At 33.6% G+C, this 19,888-nt stretch overlaps 1 protein-coding gene across 2 annotated transcripts in view; it reads left to right on the forward strand.

The window, feature by feature from the left end:
• The window catches only part of LOC149565469 (zinc finger FYVE domain protein), a 190,501-nt gene that overhangs the window by 42,191 nt on the left and 128,422 nt on the right, over positions 1-19,888 (forward strand). The window lies entirely within an intron of this gene.

Genomic DNA, 19,888 nt, shown 5'->3' on the forward strand with positions numbered 1-19,888 from the left:
GAGTAGCCATTATGGATTTCATGTTGAGAGACTCCATGACAATGTGTTTCCTTCCACAAATGTGTGCAACTATTGTGGACATTATGTTGAGTGACTACATGATGAACTCTTTAACATCTCTAAGCTTAGACGTGTTCTTTATACAAAGAGTAGTCATTACGGCTGTCATGTTGAGAGACTCCATGACTGTAGAATATGGATGTAATGTCCCCACTAATAGGGTTAGTTAGGGACAAGTAATACCTGCAAAATAAATGTTAGAATCACAATAATAATAAAACTAACTATATTATTCTACTGTCTAAGTTAACCCCAATTTTAAGGATGTCTCCAAATCGGGCTTCTTAGCTCATAGCTACCTCGCCGTCATCCCAGGAGCGCACTCCTTAAGATTCTTCTTGGACGGGCATCTTTTATCCAAGGCCAACGACATATGCATATATTTGACAACATCAGAATATTTTGGCACATCGATTATTGGCCATGGCAGACAATGGAGATCTTAATATCTCCATGCTCCATGCTTCGATATCGATTCTTGGCCATGGCGGACAATGTAGATATTAATATCTCACATGCTCCATGCTTCGAGTTCACATTGATTTTCGGCCATGGAGGACAATGGAGATCTTAATATCTCACATGCTCCATGCTTCGAGTTTCATTAATAATTGTGGTGTTAACCCCATGAGCTAACACAATATTATCCACAAGCATGGTTCATTAATATAAATAAACTCATAAATATAATTAAACAATTATAATTCATGAACATACCTTTCTTACCTTCTTCTTTTCCAGGAGTCACACCCTTTCATAATACAAATACTTTGAAAAGTCACAACACTTCATAGTTATAATACTTTCAAAAAGTCACAACACTTCATAACTAAAATCCTTTGGAAAAGTCCCATTACTTTATAATCACAATATTTTTTAAGAGTCACAATTATTCATAATTATGACCCTTTCGAAGGTTCACATCCTTTCAACATCATTGGCACCTTTTCAAAAAGTCACTTCCTTATTTTCTTCATGTTATTTTCCTCTTCCATTTTTTTTTTGAACTTCTCTCTTCTCCTCCTTTTTGTCCCCTCTAAAATAAACTCTTCTCCCTTTAATATCTTAATTTTAAGGAGTCATGTCTATTTGTTTAACATCTCTTGACTTTTCATTAGATTTAGTTAATTTATATTATTTTATGTTATATTGTTTATTTACTTACTCATTTGTGTTTATTATTAAATTCTATTTAGAAAATTATTATACTTTCTACAATATTGTCTCTTGTATCTAATTTTATTTCTTTATTTACTTATTGAAATTTTATTATTTTTTAATTATTTAAAATATCATACTAAATATTATTTCACTAATAATATAGATTAAATAATTATTATTTCTTTGTTTTATATTTTAGTAGTAGCTTTAATATAACTTTATTATCATTATTTATTTAATAACATTTTATTATCTAATTATTATTAAAATTCTATGTTAAAATGGGGATATGACAATGGAAAGTGCCTCTTTAGCTAAGGAGTGTTTTTTTGGTAGCGGCAAGAAAAATTTCCCCTATTGGTCACCTAAACCTGTTGGCCAACCTAGTTAAGAATTCACCACCAACATATATATATATATATATATATATATATATATATATATATATATATATATATATATATATATATATATATATATATATATATATAGAATATGCAATTCTCTTGCATAGCAAGTAATTCGAGTCAAGGAAATTTCAACTACAGTAGTAGAGCGGAAAATTGATTTTGAGGAGCAATTTGTTCAACTCTAGCAGTATTTTATCTAAAGGGGAAGAGTCTCCTCAATCATAAGTGGATTTTCTTAGGATAGTTTGCATAACTCGCACCACTGACATCAAGTGATCAATAGAAGGCAAACATGTCTTTTAACTACCTTGGCCAAGGTTTTTTGATGGGTTCAATGACTCGATCGCCACCGCTTGACTTGACAACAGGAAACAATAATAGGGACGAGCATGAGCTATTTAATAAAATGATTTTAATTCTTTTATTTCATCATATCTGACTTTTATTTCTATGTCATTTGCAGATTCCATTTCACCTCTTCACCTTTTCCATGGCTATACAACTAGTGAGTCCTAGGTGCTCGAATCTCAGAGCAATTGGCTCTGTCCATTGATTCTTAACTATTTCATGATATATATATATGCCACCGCTTGATTTGACAACAGGAAACAATAATAGGGACGAGCATGAGCTATTTAATAAAATGATTTTAATTCTTTTATTTCATCATATCTGACTTTTATTTCTATGTCATTTGTAGATTCCATTTCACCTCTTCACCTTTTCCATGGCTATACAACTAGTGAGTCCTAGGTGCTCGAATCTCAGAGCAATTGGCTCTGTCCATTGATTCTTAACTATTTCATGATATATATATATATATATATATATATATATATATATATATATATATATATATATATATATATATATATATATTCCAGCTTAACTCTAATCTCTATTGGCATAATGATCCATGGATTCATATCATGGTTACTTGGCTTCTACTTGCCATGAACAAATCTAATTTAAAGAGGATCAATCCTATAATATCAAACAAGATATCATCATGATAAATATTGTAGCTTACTGCTATGTAATCCGACGTTATTACATCATTTGTTCAAGAAAAATCATATTTGAAATATTGGATTCGGGTATTCCACATAACTTGGATTAATTCAGAAATGATGTCTTGCTGGACGGTCATCTACTTGCCACACCTTGCAAAATATCTATTGCAATCCCAACATAAGAGTGCTCACGAATTCCAACAGAATACTGAGTGGGCAAGAAATCGTGGGAAGGATTGATGTAATAGTATAGACTGGTATCATCACGGATATCAACTGTAAGAAGAAGGTAGTCGGTAATGTGGAAGAAGGCGAAAATTATCACAAAAATTGTATGCATGAACAAGGTAGTCGGGTGTTGTAGGAAAATAAGAATAGTGTTGCTTTCCGTTTCCTTTGACTTCAAAATATAAGAAGAGTGACGTGACTGCTTGGCTTCCAAGAAGCCGTAACATAAAGGAAATGTATTGGTTCTTGGACGCCAAATAAATGTGCCAAGTGTTCAATCGTTTTCAAACAAGAAAAAAAATAAAAAGGATGGAAGAAGGTTTGAAGGTTATAATTCAAAAAATATTATGATTTATATTTATCTACGTTCACGTAGATATATTGGTGAGGTGGCAATATTTTATTATAAGAAAATTATATTATGTTGTCACTTCATTTTTATATCTATGTGTGTGTACATAGGTATATATTGTAATAATATGGTGAAAGATCATTTGAGGTATGTATTATATTTTAATTAAATTATTTTATGTTTTAAATTGTTCATTTAATAGCTCATGCGGGTCCTACAAATGTATCCTAAAGTTCAAGTCGCTAGGTCCTTACCAAAGAAGTTTATGGTCATACTTGTCAATCCTATTGACTGGACAAAGCTAGTATCCCATTCCGTTGATCCCGTTTAGCAATGCTTCCCTTCATCTTCTCCTGCAATCACCCGTGAAACACTTCCACCATAATAACAAGTTCCATAATAATTTTCATATAAACATTTAAAGAATTTGATTATTAACCATAATTTCAAAATCAAGCAACTGCTAAACATCATATAACAATAATAGATAATGACCATCTTCATTAACAGTTTATACAACGAATATAAATAACTACCTACTTCACATGATCATGAAAGAAAAATCCGTTCATTCTAACGGCTATAAGCATATTTAAAATTAGGTAAAAAATTGGGATGTAACATACCCTCCCCCTTAAGTTTTTCATTGTCCTCGATGAATATCACAACAAAACTTTTAACAATATATATTCAGATTATTTCAAGAAAAGAAATGTTCAGGTTCTAGCCCTGGGGAAAAGATGAGGGCATTTTTGAAAAATTTGGTAATAATCTTCCCAAGTGGCATTATCTTTTGCATATTGATCCCACTGGATCTTGCATTGAGTCACCTCTCGATTTTGTAAGTGTAGCTTATGCACCTTGAGTATTCTAAGTGGTTCTATTTCCACCACCCTTGGTTCTCGCACTTATAATAGGTTCCAATCAATTATATGATCATATGATGAGTAATGTATTTCTTAAGGTATGACACATTGAAAATGTCATGCATCCTTGCAATTGCTAGTGGTAAGGCAATCCTGTAGCTACCGGGTTCACCACTTCTAATATTTCAAAGGATCACACATACCTTGGGGCTAACTTGGCATTCTTACCAAACTTGATAGTGCTCTTTTGAGGTTTTACTCTTAATAGTATGTTTTTTCCCACTAAGAATTCCCTAGGTGTTCTTTTTGCATCTGCATAACTTTTCTATTTGTCATTAGCTTCCTTTAATCTCTAATGAATTTGGATTATTTTTTTTTCTATTTCCTTAAGCATTTCAAGCCCAACAATAATTCTATATTCCAATCGATTCCAACTCACAAGAGTTCTACATTTGCGGCCATATAGAGCCTCAAAGGGGGCCATTTTAGTGGTGGATTGGTAGGAATTGTTATAAGCAAAATCTACCAAAGGTAAATATATTTCCCATTGATATTGCTGATCCATATAATAAAATCTCAAAAGATCTTCTAATACCTGGTTTACTCTTTCTGTTTGACCATTTGTTGCAGGATGATAAGCTGAATTGATATTTAGTTTAGTACTTAGTGCTGAAAATAATGTTTGCCAAAATCTGGAAGTTATCCTAAGATCCCTATCTGAATAATTTTCTTTGGAACTCCATGCAATCTGAAAGTTTCTTTGATGAATTTATGAGCAATTTTTGGTGCTCCATTAGTTAGATTTCCTAGTATAAAATGACAACTTTTGTCAATCTATCTAGTACTACTAGAATGGTATTGTGTCTATTTCGTGTCATAAGTATTCCTTGCACAAAATCCATGGAAATTATCTACCATTTCCATTTTGGTACCTCATTTGGGTGCAAAAGGTTGGTTGGGTATCGATGTTTAGCTTTTACTCTTTAGCATTCAAAGCATTTTGGCACAAATTCTGTTATCTCCCTTTTCATTCCTTTCCAAAAATATAGTGGTTTTATATTTGACAACATTTTAGTTACTCTAGGGTGTTCTGAATATGGAGTTGAATGAGATTCTTCCAGAATCATTTTTCGAAGTTTAGTTTTGTTAGGTACATAAATCGTGTTATGATTTCTTAACAATCCATCCTCTTCCATCCAAAATTTTGAATACTTGGGACCCTATGGGTCTTTGATAAAAACTAGGCTGATCTCTGCATAAAATTCATCATGCTCTAGATGTTGTAAAATTTGGTCCTTTAATCTGAAATTTATAGTAGCCATTGTAGAAATGTGTCTCCTCCTACTTAAGGTATTTGCCGCTTTGTTTTCCTTGCCTTTGATGTAACTTATGTCAAATTCATAGTCTGCTAAAAATTCCAGCCATCTTCTTTGTCTAGCATTTAGATTTGGTTGAGTAAAAATATATTTTAGGCCGTGATGGTTGGATCGTAAATCAAAACGTTTTTCAATCAAATAATGTCTCCACATTTGAAGAGCATGAACAATAGCTACTAATTCTAGATCACGAGGGGCGTAATTTTGCTCATAATTTTCCAATTTTCTAGATTCGTATACAATTACCTGCTCATACTGCATTAATGCACCTCCTACTCCTCTTGATGGATCAATTATAACAATGAATTTCTTTTGTGGGTCAGGTACTCTTAATATGGGTGCTATGGTTAACTTTTCCTTCAAGTATTCAAAAGCTGATTGATATTTTTCTGTCCATAGAAATTTCTTTCCTTTTCTCTGAAGTGATGTAATCGGGTAAGCTATCTTGGAGAAATTCTTGACAAACTTCCTATAGAAACTTGCCAATCCTATGAAACTTTTGACTTCTGTCACATTTTTAAGTATAGGCCATTTCTTAATTGTTTTGATTTTTGACGGATTTACAACTATCCTTGAGCAGATATAATGTGTCCTAAATACTGAATTTCCTTTTGATAGAAAACACACTTAGACAATTTTCCATATAATTTATGTTCTCTTAACCTTTGTAAAACTTTTTCCAAATGTTCTTGATGTTCTTCCTCGTTCTTTGAATAGATTAGAATATCATCTATAAAGTTCAGTACAAACTTATCTAGGCAATCTTGAAATATGCTATTCATTAAGTTCATGAAGGCTGCTGGAGCATTGGTTAACCCGAAAGGTAACACTGTGAATTCATAATGCCCATGCTTGGTTCTGAATGTAGTTTTGTCAATATCTTCGTCCTTAATACGAAGCTGGTGATATCTTGAACTCAAATCAATTTTTGAAAATATTGTTGTGCCTTTCATTTGATCAAAGGGATTGTCAATTCTAGAAAGTGGATACCGGTTCTTGATAGTAATCTCATTGAGCATTCTGTAATCTATGCATAATCTCATGGTTTTGTCCTTCTTTCTAACAAACAGTACTGGGGCTCCCCATGGTGATAGACTAGGCCGAATCAGTTTCTTGTTTAACATATGTAATTGTATTTGCAACCCCATTAATTTTGTGGTGATCATTTGATATGGTGCTCGAGAAATGGGTTATGCTCTTGGTATCAAATCTATGGTAAAATCAAAGACTCGGGATGGTGGTAAATTGGGGAGTTCTTCAGGAAACACGTCCTGATAATTCTTTAGGTAGGGATATTTTTCTTCGAAAGATTTCTTTAACTTTTCTTTGATTGTTCCATCTTCAAAAATGTAATCATCTCCATATGTGGTGTTCACAGGATTTCTCATATCTTCAACTCTTACTGCAAAAATCTCGCAGCCTTTTCTTCCACATTTCTTAAGTTGCATGGTACATATTTGTTTTGATTCAATTTCATGTTTAATCCCTATAATGCTTGCAGGTTTGCCTTGGTCATCCGAACAATCTACAGTTTTTTGCAAGACAATCCACCTTGGCCTTATGCTCACTGAGCCAATTGATGCCTATAATAATGTTGTAAAACCCAAGAGGTGCTACATACAGATTCAATTTAGTGGAAAAATTTGGAAAGTCAACTCGAGCCTCAAACAAACACTGCTCTACCTTAGCCCTTGACTGGTTTGCATACTCGACTATCTATGATTTTCCCATAAAACTAGATCTCTTTGGAAATCTACTTAATAGTTTAGGCGATATAAAACATTCAAAAGCTACAGTTCCAATTAAAATAGAGACAAGGTTCCTGTAGATCTTACCCGGAATTTCAATCTGACCTATCTGTTGTTTAGCTTGTCTATTGTCAAGGGTTATGTGAATTCTTTGTTGATAAACATGCTGTTGTTGTGGAAGAGGTGGTCGGTGCAGCTGATTGGTGTTGGATTTGATGGGGCATTTACTAGCATAATGATCTCCCCCGCAATTTTAACATCCTAAAGGTCACCCCTTTTTTTCATTGCTCTTATTATTTTTTCTTGTACTGAAATTACTTTTAAAATCTTTGATTCCATTTTCTTTTGATTTTGGCTTGCTATACTTGTAATCCTTAAACTGTTTCTTTTGAGATCCAATATCTGCACCTTCCATATTCCAGTTTGTTTTCCTTTTATTATCCCGAATGGAGTCATCTCTCTTGATTTTGTATTCCTGTCAGACAACTTTCTCTAAAGCTTCATCCATGGTTCGAGGAGTGAGAACATCAATTGCTCCTCCTATTCTATTACTCAGACCCATACTGAATTTCCTCACCTTCAAATTTTTATCTTGCTGATATGGTGGTACATACTTCAGTAGTCGGGTAAATTTCGCCTAGTATTTATGCACAATCATGTCTCCTTGCTTTAGGTTTTGGAAATCCAGTAATTCTTGCTCATAAAAGGTTTGGGGTAGTCAATGATTCCTAAAAATGGTTACAAATTTTTCCTAGGTAATTTCAGTGGTTTTAATGTTTTGCTACTCTTTGGTGTTTCCCCACCATGTAGCAGCTTCTCTAGTAAAGTGGTATATTCCCCAAACCGCTTTTGAGGTTTCTGAAAAGTTTTTAATTTCAAAATATTGCTCCATTTCAGTTAACCAAGCCTTTGCATCCTCTTTGGATTCAAAATCAGCAAATTTGGGTGGTTTGATTTTCTTAATATTTGCTGACAGATCAGTCACTATTTCTTGTTTCTTTTGTTCTTTAGTTTGATTGCGTGAAGAGGTTTTCTTGTTGTATATGAAGACTTCTGTCTTTGTTCTGAGAGGAGGTGATGATTGCGTTTCCTCTTGGTTATGCCCTATCTGGGCTGCCATTTCATTTATTCTACTTGCCATATTATCCAACTTTAGTTGCGTTTCTTGCAAAATCTGAAGTAACAAATTAGTGGATGATTGTGTGTTTTCACGGACTATGTCATGATCTGCAATGTTCTCGTTGCTATTCATTTTGTTTGTTTACTGATTTAACCTGTGAGTTTACAAAATTTTGTGTCAATTTATTGTATACATATTTTTAAGTGTGCCTACAACAAATTAAAAGAGTTTTGCGAGTGCATAAAATACACGAATATACCAATTTATTTAATTAATTTTAATACTTTTGCTGCTGCATTCATGGCAGCCTTATTTACAAAAATTTCCTCTACTGAGGATGTTTACATTATGGAATCTAAATTTTTCTTCTCAGCATTCAGTTTTGATTTAGATTTGTACATATCTTGCACCATCGAAGATTTGTGGAAATGCAGAAGAGAGTTGCACTGACGAGCATTCCAATTTTGAATTAATTTGTTCCTATATGCTGCTTTATTAGCACGAGTCCACTTGAGTCTTTCCTTCTTCATTCGTTGCAAGGCCTGGTTTAGAGTTTCATTGTCTTGGGGCATGAAGCAACAAGTGTAATCAAAGTTTGGCATGTTTTTAATTAAGTATGATGGGATGTCGAGCCTTCTTGTGGGGTGTTTTACATACTTGCATCCTGTACATTTATTTTAAGAACTTTTAGGTTTACTAGTAAGTAGTGTGCTCTGGGTTCAATGTCGAACGCAATGCTCTGATACCATATGTAACAAGCGGTTTTTCATAGCAAAAACAAAGATAGTTTATAAAGAGATTTTCCCAACATTCATTGGAAAGGTACTGAATTCCTTTTCTCATGACATAACTGTTTTAATTATCAATGATTTATTGAAATAACCATGTTCAACTGAGATAACAATATCAATGATCAACTAAAATAACTAGATTAATGATTAATTGAAAATTAACTGTATCAATGATCAACTGAAATAACTAGATTAACGATTAATTGTAAATAATTGTATCAATGATCAACTGAAGTAACTAGATTAACGATTAATTGAAAAATAACTGTATCAATGATCAACTAAAATAACTCTAATAATGATTAGTTATCTTTCTCTACATACAAGTAAATGCCTAACATGAAAAGAAGAAAAAATAACATACAAGTATTAACCGGTGGGTTTTTAGCTAGTTGTGCAAGCCTCGACTTTCGGTAAGAGGAGAAGCATTGACTTAGGCTTAACCTCGCAACCTCGGACCATACTTATCCCCACACAATCTATTGAATTAGAAAGACCCTTCCTACCCCGAGATTGGGCTTGGGATACTCTTAGTCTAGTGACCTGAGCATTTTGGTGTTTAGAATGTCTGCACAGTTATGGACGGACATGTCTGCATAACTGGCATCACTGACATCAAGTGATCAATAGATGGCAAACATGCCTTTAAACTACCTTGGCCAAGGTTTTCTGATGGGTTCAATGACCCGATCACCACCGCTTGACTTGACAATGGGAAACAATAATAGGGACGAGCATGAGCTATTTAATAAAATGATTTTAATGTTCTAATTCATCATAATTGACTTTTATTTCCATGTCATTTGCAAATTCCATTTCACCTCTTCATCTTTTCCATGGTTATACAGCCGGTGAGTCCTATGTGCTCGAATCTCAGAGCAATCGAGACTTTTATTTCCATATCATTTGCAAATTCCATTTCACTTCTTCACCTTTTCCATGGCTATATAGCCGGTGAGTCCTATGTGCCCGAATCTTAGAGCAATCGGCTCTGTCTATTGATTCTCAACTATTTCATGATTGATATATATATATTTCAGCTTATCACAATCTGTGATTTGAGAAAAATATTTTTAAAGATTTGCAGAAATTATTGTTTAACTCTAATCTCCATTGGCGTAATGATCCATGGATTCATATCATGGTTACTTGGCTTTTACTTGCCATGAACAAATCTAATATAAAGAGGATCAATCCTATAATATCAAACAAGATATCATCATGATAGATATTGTAGCTTATTGCTATGTAATTCGATGTTATTGCACCATTTGTTCAAGAAAAGTTGTATTTGAAATATTGGATTTGGGAAATCCACATAACTTGGATTAATTCATAAATGATGTCTTGCTGGACGCTCAGCTACTTGCCACACCTTTACTTGCAAAATATCTAACGCAGTGCCAACATAAGAGTGCTCATGATTTCCGACAAAATAACTGAGTGGGCAAGAAATCGTGGGAAGGATTAGTGTAATGGTATAGACTAGTATCAGCATGGATATCGACACTAAGAAGAAGGTAGTCAGTAATGTGGAAGGTGGTAGAAATGATCACAAAAATCGTATGCATGAACAAGGTAGTCGGGTGTTGTAGGAAAATAAGAATAGAGTGCTGCTTTCCGTCTCCTTCAACTTCAAAATATAAGAAGAGTGATGTGACTCTTTGGCTTCCAAGAAGCCCTAACATAAAGGAAATGTATTGCTTCTTGGACGCCAAATAAATGTGCCAAGTGTTCAATCAATTTCAAACAAGAAAAAATAATAAAAATGATGGAAGAAGGTTTGAAGGTTATAATTCGAAAAATATTATGATTTAAATTTATCTACGTACATGTAGATATATTGGTGAGGTGGCATCATTTTATTATAAGAAAATAATATTATGGTATCACTTCATTTTTATATGTATGTGTACGTATATAAGTATATATTATAATGATATGGTGAAAGATTATTTAAAATCATTTGAGGTACGTATTATATTTTAATTAAATGATTTTATGTTTTAAATTGTTTATTTAATAGCTCATGCAGGTCTTATAGATGTATCCTGAAGTTCAAATCGCTAGGTCCTTACCAAAGAAGTTTATAGTCATACTTGTCAATCTTATTGACTGGACTACGCTAGTATCCCATTCCGTTGATCCCATTTAGCAATGTTTCCCCCCTTCATCATCTCCTGCAACCCCCGTGAAACACTTCCACCATAATAAAAAGTTCCATAATATTTTTCATATAAACGTTTAAAGAATTTGATTATTAACCATAATTCCAAAATCAAGCAACTGCTACACATCATATAACAATAATGGATAACGACCATCTTCATTAACAGTTAAAACAACGAATATAAATAACTACCTACTTCACATGATCATGAAAGAAAAATTCGTTCATTCTAACAACTATGAGCAAATTTAAAATTAGGTCAAAAATTGGGATGTAACACCTTGCATCTCTGCCTAGTTTATTTCTGATAATAAAACAAACATTTATTCGTCCTGTTTTAAATTAAAATGATATTAATTATTTACTGAGCTCCATTAAGTCATTTTAAGACACTATTAAATAATTAAATTAAGTCATCTTTAAACTTGAAATAATTTGACAACTTATTATTTAATTATTTAATTGATTACTTATGTCTCCAAATCCCAGACATTACAGTACCATGTGAACGTTAGTTTTGAGTCTTGGAATCTAGTTTTGTGTGTTTGGAATCTGGAAGCCAAACATAAGATGTAGAGCCAAGAAGCTTTAGATAACTAATTTTGGGCTTCTGTCCAGACTATGCTTTCTTTGGGATGATATTCTCAACGACTTGTGCAAGAGATTGATTCAAAAGGTAAACAACAATATAAACTACTTTTGCCCAAAACTTCTTTGAAACAGTTCTATGCGTCAACATTAGATTGAGCATCTTAGTGATTGTACAATCCTATGCTTAACAACACGATTCTGTTGTAGGGCGTAAGGTGTGTGAGGTGATGCTTAATCCCATTGTTGGCTAAATTTTTTGAATGTCATTGACTACAGCTTACAAAATTGTGACTTTAGGCAATTTTTCATAGATCTCTCTCTGCTCTTAGTTATAAGGGAGGCCCTCTTCTTACTATAGGTGGCTCCTACAAAAACTTAATTGAAAATTACAAAAAAGGACGGTTTTCTTAATCAAATCCTCTTTTTCAGGAATGATTTGCAAGCAACTACATCTTTCAAACTTTACTAAGAGGTCCTATTGCTACGATAATATTGGTGATCCTAGAATTGTCGTAAGAATTCAAGTCTCTTGCGCTTGTCTTGAATGAGGATTCAAGAAGAATAAACAGTAAGGCACAATGTCTCTTATTGGATATCTCAAATTTAATGAAGACATTTACAAATAAAGTCCAAAGTCTTCATTTGTAAGTGATTACAACCACTACTATCTATTACAATTTTTTCTTTTGTAGCACAAAGTCTTCAAAAGTTCAAATTGGCGTTGAATGCAACAGACAACTCAAAGTTTGCACAATTAAATTCAAATCCCTCTTGAGAAAAGCTCCAAAACTCACAATTAACATCCAAAAAATGTTGTCACACAACACTTTGAGTCAACACAAAGTTTGAAGAGTCCTCATTTATTGAAAGCAATTTAGATTTACATCTATGCTCAAAGTTGTAGAGTGCATATACAAATTGGTAGAATTTTCTTGCCTCGCCAAAAGATGATTATTTACAATGAGCTTCCTTCTTTCTATGGGAAAAGAAGAGAGAGAAAGTGGAAACCCTCAACCACCTTGATTTATTAAAAACAAACTCCTAACTAACTTTGACTTATTCAAAGTTGCATGCCTAATGCAGTTGAAACTTGATTATATGTTACAACTTTGCATGTGATACTATCATATGCAATTACATTTTGTTTTTCCATTACATGTAATATGTCAATTACAAATTACAAATACACGATGGAAGTATTCTAAGTGCCTAACAAGACACGATTTCTATTACATCATGATTTATTAGTCTCCATGTTGCTACAAGATGCCCAATGTTTTACAATTGTCATGCTCAGGTTTGGTGGAAGCATCTTGAACCAGAATATGAATATGCATCCTTGATTGTTCTGTTGAATGTTCCTTGACCATTTTTGTCTTGAAAGCATTCTATGCTTTTCTTTCACCTCCTTGTAGGCTCTATTATGTGATCATGCTTGTTTCGTGTCCTTTCTCCTTTGGAGCATTTAAATGAGGTGAAAAATGGGGGAAAAATTAAATGAGATTTTTTGGGAGCATTGCATGTGGAGTACGGCTGGATAATTTTGGGACAACAAATGGATACATGCTTTTAAGTTTGAATTATGTGCTTATATGATAGAAAAACCAAAAACAGATTTTTGGAGGTCAAAGGCACGTGCCAACAACAAGCCTTATGCGTGGAAAATGTGCAGCACAAAATCTACTTATAATGAAATATTTATGTTTTCATCCTACGCAAGCATGCATGCAACCACTATCATGAGTTTTGAGTCATATGGAAGCGATATAACAAGCGCGGAAGAAGTGCGTGCAAGCATAAACGTGGGCTTTTTGGATGCAAAAGCATGTTGCAAAATGAGCTTTCTTTCCTTGGTCGTTTCTTTCAAGAACATTTTTAAAAATCCCAACTGCATATGCGAGCAAGATGAAACACTTGCATATGGAGCTTGGAGAATTTAGACGGAAGATAGAAATCACATATTATATACAAAACAAATGCGAATCTGAAAATGAAATGAAAAGACTTGCATAAACAAGAGAACGACTATATACAACAAAGCCTTATGAAAATGACAAAGAATCATACCGTTTTCCTCAAGAAGCAAGGGAAGAAGTCTTTTAATCTCTTGCAAAAGATTTGAAAATGAATCCAAAGATTTATTGGATTTAGAATGATTGTGCAAGATGAGGAGTTAAATAGACTTTGAATCTTCACCCAATATTAAAAATGGCGTCCAAAGCGTAGTATGCAACTTGAAATGGATTGTATGAAATCAAGAAATGATAAACAACACTTTAGATCTTATCTTGAGCCAAAGAGTTGAAGATTTGATGAAGGAAAATGCTCAAACACAAGGCATTTTTGGGCAGAAGTGTGCACTAGATAGCTTGTAGAATGAGCTAAACTTTAATTTGCACTTTTGAGTAGCTAAAAATGATCCTTGGGTGATTTCATGCAAAATTGACCCTATGGAGAGCAAATCCAGCAAGAATTGACCAAGATATTAGTGATTCTTTGCTGTAAAACCCTTTTTTTATAAAAAGACATCCAAATTTGGGGAGTTTTCAGAGTCAAAAACATGTGCTTTTAGTTTAAAAATTGCCACCCATGCTTGCACAAACAAAAAGGCTGCAAAAATGAGTAAAGACACACTTTTGAGTGCTCAAAACATGTGCTTTCAAGCCCAAAATTGCAACCTCTAAAAAACACATGTATAATCGAGTAAATATGTGCTTTGAGTGAAAAGCATGTGTTTTTGAAAACAAAATCACCACCCATAAAGTGAACAGTTATAAAATGACTATGGATGCACTTTTTGGTCATCAAAGCACATGCTTTTGAGTCTAAAATTGCGACCCATATGCATTTTTTACTCTAAAATGCTCCTAAGGAGAGTAATTTCACTTTTTGGTCACAAAAACATGTGCCTCTGACTTGAAAATCGCCACGCATAGGCATTTAAGAGCTAATATAAGTAATGATGTGTTTTTTGGGAGGAATAACACATACTTTTTGGTAATGCATGTGCTTTTGGGCTCAAGTTCTCCACCTATAGCATATTAATTTTTAATACTAACTCAGGTCAATAAACATATTAATAACTTTAAAAGTGCAATAACATGTGCTTTTGGGTTCAATTTCTCCACTTCAAAGTACTTAAGTGATAAAACATGTTATTGCCCATAAAAAGTCTACTTATATGCATTTAGGACATATTTATTGGCAGTGAGTTTTGTAATAGATGTTTTGAATGCTGATATATGCTTTGAGTGATAAAAACCCCACCTTTATGCATTTTAAATGTCTTATGTAATTAAATTCAATAAATAACTAGTCTTCAATAAATTAATGTGAAAATAGACTTTAAAAGGCTGATTTTCATAAAATGTTAAAAACAATGGTCAAATCAACTCAAAATGAGCTGAAATTTTAAATTGGATGTCAAAATCCACTTTAAATATTAAACATAATTTTATTTTGTTGAATTCCCAACAAAAAGCCCACTTTTGGAGGTTTTTTAATCACAACGTGTTGTCACCTGAATAAAGCCCACCTTTTCCTTTATATCTTGAGCTAGACAATCTCGTTTGGGGCCTAAGTTAGCTCGAGACAAGCGAGATTGCAAAGACTCATCATCATCTGGCAAAAACAAGACTCAAAACTGTTTACAACAAAAAGAAAAATACACAAAAGACGTGAAAGTTTACCAAAAATCAAAATTGCGTAGGGTTGCCACAATTTTGTGAAGTCAAAATTGAGTACAACGCCCATGTAGATCACTTAAACAAAATTCTCCATCATTATCGGACCGAAGAGTGACTGTTTTATAGGTTGATTCTTTTTCAACTAAGGCCTTGAACTTCTAAAACATGTTGAACACCTTTGATGAGATTTAATGAAACACTTAGCACCTTAGTTATTGGGTGTATGCATCCTCGTCCTACATTTGAATTCAGAGAAGTTTGGGCGTGGATCTTAGTGTGCGACACATACAGATGCTCAACACAGAGGGAGAAATCACACTCCCTGTGAGCATCATATGCACTCGAGTGCATTCAGATGCATTAAGACGCTCAATAGGCAGTTTTGACTTAAAATAATTTTAAATATTTAAATTTCTATTTGTTACCCGAGTATTTTTATTTCAGGCATTGAAACAAATTCAATTTGTAAAACTATTAATGTTAAGGGCAAGTTAATTAGAAGTTAGGACTCATGATCTAGTAGACTTAGAAATTAGAATGCATTGAGAAGGTTGATCGATGATTTTAATTTTTTCCTAAGACAAAGCTAAATCTTATCAATCATAATGCATTGGTAGATTAAGCAATCCAACACCTTTGCAATCTATGGATCTACTATGAATATTGTTTAATAGACTAAAGTAGCATGTTAAAGTGGCAAGTATGAAGGTCATTGGATGAACATCTAGCATTTCATGGTTAGTTCTTATGGGTTAAAAGAAGACTACATGGGACTTCCATAAAGGCTTAATTCTAAAGGATTCAAAGAGATGATGTCATAGAGTCTAATGGCATTGTAAGTAGCAGGTTTGTTCAATGTATTTTCAAGGTTGATAGATATTTTGAAGTTAATCTATCTCAATTTGATTAGGTTTCCACAATCCATTAGACTTTTTAATATTTTGCTTCTGGATTTGATTGTGTTCGTTTTTTTAGCATCAACGTTTCGGATCACACTCTGTGATCCATCATCAGGATGAGAGAATGCAAGAATGAAAATCACTTTTTCATTCTTGCATTCTCTCATCCTGATGATGGATCACAGAGTGTGATCCGAAACGTTGATGCTAAAAAAACGAACACAATCAAATCCAGAAGCAAAATATTAATCTATCTCATTGAGGTTGTTGGGTTCAATGTATTTGCAACCCTATTAGAATTTCCACTCTCGTGTTTCAAAACAATTGTGCAACTCTGCAAAAGCTCAACCCATTTCGAATGCCTCTGATTCAACTTTCCTTGATTGTTCAACATTGCAAAACTTGATGATTAGTATATAAAACAAACTCTTTAGGTAAAAGGTAATACTTCATTTATTCAATGCTTAAATTATAACATAGAATTCTTGATCATAGATAGATCATTTTCTCTTATCACCATTCAACTTCTCACTGAAATAAGCAATGGGGGTACCTTCTTGACTCAAAGCAACACCAGTGACATTGACACAACAAATCTAAAAGTGCCAAAACAAGTTGATTTGTAATTTTCTGTTTTAACGATTCAACATTCTTGCCTGCCCTTATAGTCTACTTCAACTCTTTTGTATCCCCTCTCATTGTTTTAGTCTAGGGTCGATGAACATTGCTAAGACTTCTTATAAACTTATTGTAAGAGCTAGCCAAAACATGAAAATATCTTACCTCACTAGCACTCCTTGGAGTAGGCCATTCGAGGATAGCCTTCACCTTCTGTAGGTCCATTTTTAGTCCTTCTACAGAAACTACAAATCCTAGATACATTAACTGTTAGCCCCAACTGATAATTTTGTTTATGTATGTTGAAGAGTCATATCGGTTGTTATGTTGTCATTGATGTGAATTGGTAATCTTAATAGATCATGATAATATCTTAACTGAGTGGACCTAACAAGTCTTAATTGTAAATTCATTTGTATGGAAGCATTCAGTTGAATGCTTTGTAAGTCCTTTAGAGTAGGCCACTCTAAATAATGAGTGATAAGGTCTAGATGTTTTGTTGGTGAAAATCCTCTAAAAAGGTCACATTTCACAATGTGTACGTAAACCTATTACAAAGTTGGCTCCTAATAAAGCTCACTTTAGAAGAGTGAAATTTTGGGTTGCTGGTTTCCAGGTGTTTTTTTCCCTTAAGAGGGTTCCCATGTTAAATACTTGTGTCACAATGTGTGGATGAATTGTGTGTTGCATGTTATTTTCATGTTTAGTGTCTTATGTTGCAACTCGGTTTATACATAAGGATTACCCTGATACTGGGTATATGAAGTTAACAGTTAATTGGAAAGTTTTAAGTTGAATGATATTGTGAAGTTGAGAAAAGTGTTTAAAGGACCTATGGAATAATTGGATATAACTAATTCACCCCCCCTAGTTATCTAATACTAACTTCTTTAGAAAATTGCACTTCTTTAGATTAATTCCAATAAAACGGAAGTACAATATTCAAAAAATACAACATTCAAAGCCACATGGGCAATTTCCTCACAATATTCTATAAGCTAGAGCCACCATATATCCCCAAAACTATCCTAGACAACCCTACTGACATTCTTTAAATAGGCAAGGTTTAACCGCTCAAGACTTTGAGGCTGACCTACCCTAAGATATTATTATTTATATTTCATTACATTAGAGTAGGTCCAAACAATTTCGGAACTCAATTTTTTTGTGTAGGAATTTCATTTTTGTTGATTTCATCTAACACGACTTTCCAAAGACTATAACTCATTGCCAGTTGCTTCAATTGACTACTATCACCCCATTTTGGAAATGCCACAAATTGCTCTACAATGCTTGATTCGCGCAAGCTCTAGTTAGCCAAGGTTTGATTTATTTTTTAGAGCCTCTAGAGCCTTCAAAGTTGAGTTCAAAGTTTTTGTACCCTTTTGCCAATACCAAATTTTTCGGCATCTTCAAAACTAGACTTGATCTTTAATGAAATTTTACTAGCAAGCTGACATATCCAAAGTGAATCTCCAAGGGAGAAAGTCGAACATTCTAAGTTTCAACAACCAATTGACTAAACACAGTAATTTTCTAGAAATAGCAACTCTACACTAAGATAGCCCTTATTGAAAGGACAAACTAGATAATATTTTTGGGTGATGCAAGATTTCCCTTACACACATGGTGCTCCTGCATCGATTACTTGAACCATCAGGCATCTTTGTGATCCACAAATACCAAATTGAATTGATTGCAATTGAGTTTTAGTGAATTGGTGTAATATTTGAATGCTGCCATAATTTGATCGATCGTGGCACATGAAGATCAAAATGGGGCGCATTTCAGTGACAACAGATCTATCAGAGCATAAAACTTGAAGTTGGTTGAGGGTAGAATTCAAATTGGTTACCCAACATTGTTGTCTTCTAAATTTCTAAAGGGGAAAACAAATGACTATCAAGCAAATTAGATAGGGCAGCATTTATGCAGAATTTGTATAAAGTTGTAAGCTAGTGTATGAAATAGATCAAATTAGGGAGCTCTCATAAATTAAATTACATGCAAGAAACTATCAAATTTGAAATGCATTCTTTATATATATGTATATATGTATAAGTATAAACATACCCAAACAATTAAAAACCCCCTTTAAATTTTTCCACATATCCACGTATTGGGTTTTTGTATCCGCATCTGCATTTGGAATCAAACTAGTAACTTAGCTTTGCACTCATTGCATCTAAGTGATGCTCATAAAGGCCAAGCACCGAGACTTTCCAGGAGGTCACCCATCCTAGTACTATCCAACTCAAGCGCGCTTAATAGTGGAGTTTTCTCCATGGTTAAGCCCACTTTGCTTGGGACCCCATTTTTGAAAACCTACAAGAAGTATATTGCCTTATGAACCATTCATTAGAAAGCCCCTTAAGCTCATCAATTGATGAGTGGGAGATATTTTCCATATCAAGTCAAATTGTGATATTGCTATCAAGATTCAACTATTTAGTTTTTGAGTTATCAAGATTCAACTCATTGACCTATGTTTAGTGGTTTACAAGAACCCATCTCCCATGAGAATGAATGGAACACTTAACACTCATTTCATCTAGGTGATGCTCATGGAGGTAAAGTACCGAGACTTCTTGGGAGGTCACCCATTCTAGTACTATTTTAACTCAAGCGTGCTCAACCATGGAGTACATTTAGAACCATAGTAACGAGAATTGCGGTGATTCACACAATTTGGTGGTTCAATTTAAGCTAGGCAATTTTTTGTGAATCGGTGAATCGAATCGACGATTTCTTGGCATGAATTGCCATGAATCAGTTGGATTTATCATTTATGTTCCTTGT

The sequence above is a fragment of the Cupressus sempervirens genome, chromosome 3 (assembly GCF_028749045.1).
Source record: "Cupressus sempervirens isolate cs-2001-9-10 chromosome 3, ASM2874904v1, whole genome shotgun sequence".
In the NCBI taxonomy this organism is placed as follows: domain Eukaryota; kingdom Viridiplantae; phylum Streptophyta; class Pinopsida; order Cupressales; family Cupressaceae; genus Cupressus; species Cupressus sempervirens.